At 47.9% G+C, this 6,685-nt stretch overlaps 1 long non-coding RNA gene across 1 annotated transcript; it reads left to right on the plus strand.

The window, feature by feature from the left end:
* Positions 1-3,259: 3,259 nt before the first annotated feature.
* Positions 3,260-6,434, plus strand: LOC140693692 (uncharacterized). The gene is made up of 3 exons (XR_012069396.1): positions 3,260-3,387; positions 5,849-5,934; positions 6,274-6,434. It is a non-coding gene; the product is annotated as an uncharacterized lncRNA (long non-coding RNA).
* The last annotated feature ends 251 nt before the right edge of the window (positions 6,435-6,685 follow it).

Consider the following 6,685-nt stretch of genomic DNA (forward strand, 5'->3'; position numbering starts at 1 on the left):
GGACATGGGAACAACTCTAAACTCTGAAGAAGGACAGAGAAACTCTTCCTGGAAACAAGGATTCCAGGGAGATGCCTTGCCCAGAACTGGGGGACTGTGTCCTGAGTAGACCCCTGGGAGGCACTGTGGGGCTGTGGGGTCCTCTTCAGAGGAGGGAGCAGGTGTGCTTTCTAGGAGTGGGGCCCTGCTTTGTTCACTCATGTCCTCGTGTAAGACTCATTTACAAACACCTCCCAGTCCACCTAGTGGTGGACCCAGGGGTTGGGGCAGAGGAGGAGAGTTAAGGGGTCAGTCTTAGGGCCCCTGACACACACAGGGAGCCAAGGGTCAGTGGGAACATCTTGGGAGTCCAGTGCAGGCGTGGAGGACAAGCACTAAGAACATGCCAAGTCATGTAATAAATTGACCCATGACCACGAGACACAGGATGGAGATAGAAATTTAGACCCAGGCTCTGAGAACCTTGAGAGGGGCTGGAGGGTCCCAAGACCCCTCAGGAACAGCTCTTCAAGGGGCACAGATATCCCAATACACACATTTCTCATTGATGCTTTTTGGGGTGTAGAGTTACCAGGATCCTGAACTTAGTATGGAATCCCACCCACTTGTTCATCATGGTTCCTGGAAATAAATTTCTGTCATTTGTCCCTGTACATGCACAGGGGAGCTGACTGCTGTGGGGGTCACTGCAGGACTAGAATCTTCTGGTGTGGGCTCTGTGATCACAGAAACCCAGGGGGATTTCTTACCGTGAGCACCTGGAGACCATGCCTGCCAGGACCACCCTCATGGGATGGCCAATAAGCCCATTGTACCCAGGCCACCAAGTGACCAAGTTGTGAGGCTACCTGGGGTTTCCTGGGGGCATGTAGATTTCTGTTGTCAGCACGTGGGCCCAGCACAGTGGGATGGTCTACCCAAAGAAGGGCCTGTCCTCCTGATAATGGCTGCTAACACCTGCTGGGAAACTGCTCCCAGGGCTCCCGGAGGTCCTTAGTGACAGTGTCCTGCCAGCCATGTGGGGTCACCTTCCCCTGATGCAGAGGCAGACCTCTCCCCCTTGAGGCCCAGGGAACACCTGGCTCAGGTCCCACCTGTGTTCCCTGGACACGCAGAGCCCTGGAGATCTGGCACAGCCTCGGGTGTGGTCGTATTGGGGCAGGGAAGGCCCAGGGAAGGGGATCATTCAGGGGCAGAGGCCACTGTGCAGGGATGCTGGACCTGGCAGTGATGTACTACTTCAGAACTCCCCTGGGCTGGGTTTCCAAGCTGTGGGATGGAAGGGACTCTCCTTCCTGTGGTGCAGTGGAGGGAAATAGATACATCATCAATGTCAGCCCTGAAAATGAAAGCTGCACTACATCCATTCCTGGAAAGAAATATCAGGCCCCTCCAGCCCAGGTGACTCAGAATGTCATTCAGCAATGTTCGGGGTCCCTAGTTTAAGCTTTGAATTAGAGCTGAGCGGCTCAGGAGGCCAGATCCCTGTCCGTGGCTCCAGGATTGGGATTTCTGCTGGGGGACAGGATCCTCACAAACACCTGTGTCTTTGTGGGACACTCCTCTCTGAACAGCTGGAAGGCAGGGTGCTGTTGTGGGAAATTGTGTTTCCATGAGCAGAGGGCCACCAAGTGGTGGGGGCACAGGAGACAGTGAGAATGAGTCCCGCAGCCTTTCTGGAATCAAAAAACTGGCAAATGTGAAAAAGTGCATAATTTGTTTTATTGAACAGGCTGCTTATGTACGTTTGGAGGGCCAGGTTCAAGGACACCGCATCCCTCCAGGACAATAGCCTTAAGAGAAGAACAGACAGAGCAGGAGATCTGGGGTTTCTCCCAGGAATGAGGCAGAGCAGGGATTTCTGCAGATTTGCAAGGAGACCCTGACCACTGAGCCACGTGACCCCTGTCATGTTTGGCTTGGGCTCTGGGTCTGGCCTGATCATATATTCTTCCAGCTGAGTTCCAGAAACTCCGAGGGTGGACTTACAGGGGCTTCGTTTGGAAACTAGTGAGGAAATGGAGGGTCCTTTATATTGAGTTCCTTCAGCCTCATCACTATAGCTGATGCCCAACACTCCCCAGGTCCCCAGGGTGGCCGTGGAGGGAGAGCAAACCCAGCAGGCGATCTAGGGTTCCCACTGCTGTGTCCCTCCCTTGTCTTTGTTCCCTTTCACCCCAGAAGGTATGATTGTCTCGTGTCATGGTGGCCACCACAGTGTCCCACCCAGCAATCTCTCTTCTCCATCACGTGGAGGGGATCCTCACCCCCGCTCAGCCTTCTCTCAGCATGGATGATGAAGGACCAGGCCAACCTGAAGCTCTGAGCTTGAACAGTAAGGTGGGAACAAAGAAACCAATGGAAACAAAGAAGCAAGTGATTGTGGCAAAGCTCCCTACCACAGAGAAGCTGCCCTGAGTGGAAGGGAGGATGTGGGCATACCCAGTTGTACCCTGTCTCCCAATGCTCTTAGCTTTCTTATTGCAGACCTGTATGGTTACAACAAAATGATCTGCAAAACTGAAAATATCTACTCTCTTGCTTTTACAGAAAAGGCTGGCCAGCCTCTGGTCCCGGTACCAGGCAAGTGATTGGAGTTCCTTTCCACTTTGGAAACATCTGGGCATGCCAAGGTTCGCAAAATTCTTTAAGAGAAGTTACAGAGTTTAGCTTCTAAAATTTTTTACGGCTGTATATACTTCTGAGCTGAGGTTTTGCTGTGTAATTCTGAGCCGGGATTTTCTCAAACTGTTTCTCACTTCTTATACCAGACATTCCTAAATTCCAAGGGGAACTGGATATTAAGGAAGCCATGGAATTTAGGAAAAGGATACAGATCTCATTTCCTTTTAAGCATCGATGTACCTCCATCCTGGCAGTATTGGTTATGTGTTATTCATAGGGGAACTAAATAGTAACCAGATTATTAGAAAATAGGGGATTTAAGTTATGCAAGTTCATCTTTTCAACATTTTTTGTAATGTTTGCAGTTTAAGATGAGCATTCCTGAGAAACACGCAGCCCGTTAGAATGAAATAGCATTTCCTCTGAACAGTACTTAATTTTTATTTCATAGACAGCAGGAAGGTTAATCACACATCACACTTTTGGGGGTGTCAAAGATAAAATGTAACTTTCTGGGAGTGCACTCCCCCGTCTCCCTCTGCTTTTTCACTGTCCATTTCTCCCTGAAGACTCTTTCTTATCTTCTGCTCATGGCTCCAGTAACTCTTTCTTCCTCCTTGTTCCTCAGCTGGTAAGTTTACTATTCTACTTTGAACAAGAAAACAAGCCAAGAGAAGAGAAACTTCACCAGCAACTCCCAGCACATCCGTTTGTCTTCTGATGTCTGTGACCTCACTCTCGCTGCCCCACCTCTTATTACAGGTGACATCGAAAGCCAGTTCCTCCAAAAGTCCCCGGGGCCCCATCCCTCCCATCTTCTCTGGGTTGTCACTCCCAAAACCATCCTCTCTTTCACTAACTCATCTATTTTATTCTCCTGTTAGTTGGCTCCTATCAGTATATGAACGTCCATCCTCTTAAAAGAAACAAACAGCACTCCTTGACCATAATCCATCCCCACCAATTGCCACCCTGTGTCTGCAGCAAATCTTTAAGGAGTATTTTAAACTCACTGTCTGCAATTCTCTTGAGCCATCCCCTTTTACACCCACTCTGGCTTTTCCCCTGAGCCCTCGCTCTATGGAAACTGCTCTGTCAAGGCCATCAGTAACCCCAAGTTGCTAAATAAAGTGGTCAGTTTTTAGTCTTCATCATGTGTGGCCCTTTGGCAGCATTTGACCCAGCTCTTCCATCTCTTTTCCCCCGTGTTCCTGCTTTACTTGGCCTCCAGCCCATTGCTCTGCTTTTGACCCACTGGCTGGTCTTTTTGCCAAAGTCTCCTCTCTTTTTCCAAACATTTACTGCAAATGTTCCCTGGAGTTGGGTCCTGGGTCTCTCCTCTATCTGTCTGTTATACCTTAGGTGGAAGCAACCAGACTTGGAAATTGACATGCCATCAATTTCTTGATTTGTCCAAAACTCCCTGATTTGCCCTTTCCATTTGGAACTCTCTCCCTAATACTTATATTCTTTTTCTTTCATTCATCTTGCTTTCACATTCATACATATGTTCTACTATGTAAATTACTTTTCCAAATTTTGAATCAGTCCATACACATCATGTAAAATGCTCAGATATCTATTATTTCCACTAAGATGCTTATTTTACCTTAGAACATTTCTGCATTTCTGTATTTATGGGAATAAAGCGAATACTATTTCTACAAGCCTCATAGTTAAACAGTGTGTTTTGGGCAATTACATAATATGAAATTATGATACCTCAACATAGTCCTTTTTCATTTATTTTTATGTAACACTGAGATGAGGTTTTTGCACTTAGGACTGGTTTTATTGAAATGTTACCTACATTATGGACAGTCAATTTATGTGAAAGCCATCATTTTTCCCCTTTACTGATATATTTTCCATTTGGCTATATATAACATATACCTTGGCATGAAATAAAATTCCAGATTCATTCACATAATACAATTAATACATTTAAATTATATTTTTTAATGTTAAAAAGAAAGAAAAAAAAACCCAGACTACTCTACCTATTAGGCATTTCTGTGGCAATATCTAATAGACCCCTTAACCATGACATTGAATAACTGAGCTGATTCCAGCCCTTTTCCACCTACTCAGCCTCAACTTGTCCCATCCCCTGTGGATGGAGAGGACATCCCTCCCATTGTCCAGGTCCAGATGTTGGAACCATGTTCTTTCTCTCTCTTTCTCTTACACACACACATAGCAAATCCAGCTTGTTAGAAAATTCTGGCTGCTCTGTCTTCATTAACCACCTACTCCCTTCTCCCTGCCCTCATAGGAGCCACCTTCAGCCCCTTCCTGGACACCAAATAGTCTCTTCCATTTTGTTTTTCTACAATCTCTCATCCACACAGAGTCAGAGGGAGCCTTTAAAAGCATACATTGAGGGCGTGAGTGTAGCTCAGTGGTAAAGCGCATGCTTAGCATGCATGAGATCCTGGGTTCAATCCCCAGCGCCTTCATTAAAATAAATAAATTACTCTCCCCCCCAAAAAAACTAAACAAAAGCATAAATTGGACTAGATCACTCATCCCCTCAAAACTTACTAAAAGGGTCACCATTTCATTAAGAGTCAAAGTGGTCACAATGGCTTCCAGGACCCTGTGTGCTCTGCCCCTCTACCCACACTTTCCCCCTCACTCTGGGGGTCTCTGGCTCCGGCTCTTCCTTCTTCCTCCAGATCTATTCTGCTTCAAGTTCATTACTCCGTGAGATTTGCCAGGATTGCCTTATTCCCTCCTGCCTGCCTCCCAACCCACTGCCATCACCTGAGTTTGCTCATATTACTCTTTTATTCCCCAAGCTCTTGCTACCCCCAACATGCTGCCTGTTTCTTCTGCTAAAACTCTGAGCCCCCAGTAATGAGGAGTCGTGTCTATTTTGTTGACTAATAAAGCCCAAGAGCCTTGGGAACGGGTCTAGTTACTAGATTCCCATACGTAGTAGGAGCTTATACAGATTTGCTCAATGAATGCAGAGGCCCGGGTCCAATCCGATGGAGCACTTCTGTTTCCTGCTCAAAGAATAACTCTCCTTTCCTCCTGAGAGGGGGTGACCACTTCCTTGGTGATCAAAGGCAAGATCATTTTGCTTTATGCTGTTAAACTTAGGCGGGGAGACTGGGGGATTTTTATATATATTTTAAAATTTGATTCACTCTGCAGTTTGTCTTCGGTCTATGTATCCTTTTGAGAAACCGTTTATGAGTGATCATTCTTCCATCAGATTGAACAGGGTCCGGGGGGAGGACCAAGCCTGTTCCATCGGCCATCCTGTGTGTCATGTCCTGTGACCCAGTGGATGCTCAGCACGTAAGTGAACAGACAGGAGTGAGTGAAGAGATGGGAGCATCTCCTTATTGTGGTGGCTGCTCTCTGTCCGATGCCTTGATATTTGGGGAAGGGCTTACAAGTGCGGAGGGGTGAAGACAAGGTCTCTGTGCTCTTCCTGAGTGCCCTGGCCTTACCTATTCCCCCAGCCCCCTCTGGGCAGCCAAGCCAAGGAGCTGGGCCACCGGGGGTTGTGTTGATCACTTCACCCCAAGTCTGGGGGTAAGAGCGGCCAGCACACCTGGTTGTAGAATCTGGAGTCAGGTACTTGGAGGAATTCCTCACTGAACGTTGTTTTGGACCTTTTATTTTTCTCTATAGCCTCCAGCTGAAGAAGCAGATTGCCTAAGATACATGAAAGTTGAGGACACCTACTATCCCCATGGAGCCCAGTTGGGGCTGGGAGTCCGCTGTTTGTACAGCCAGTGGGCTCATGTTGCTTTGGGCATCGCTGTGCTTGAATTCCTGCAGTACACTCGGTGGTAAGGACGGGGGTGCCTGGCAGGGAGGGAAGCTGTTCGGGAGACTGCACAGCTGGGGAGATGTTAACCTGGAGTGAGCGGGAGCCGGCTGATGCATGGAATTTCAGTGGAGGGAACTCTCCACACTCAGAGGGGTTCCCACTCCTGCAGAGGCCCTTTGATCAGGGTGCTGGGCTATCAGCACAGCAGGGTCCCTGTGAGGATCATGGTGCCTTCAGACAGTGAGAAGTGAGGGGTCCAGTGGCACTTAA

This window comes from Vicugna pacos, unplaced genomic scaffold, assembly GCF_048564905.1.
Source record: "Vicugna pacos unplaced genomic scaffold, VicPac4 scaffold_20, whole genome shotgun sequence".
Taxonomy (NCBI): Eukaryota; Metazoa; Chordata; class Mammalia; order Artiodactyla; family Camelidae; genus Vicugna; species Vicugna pacos.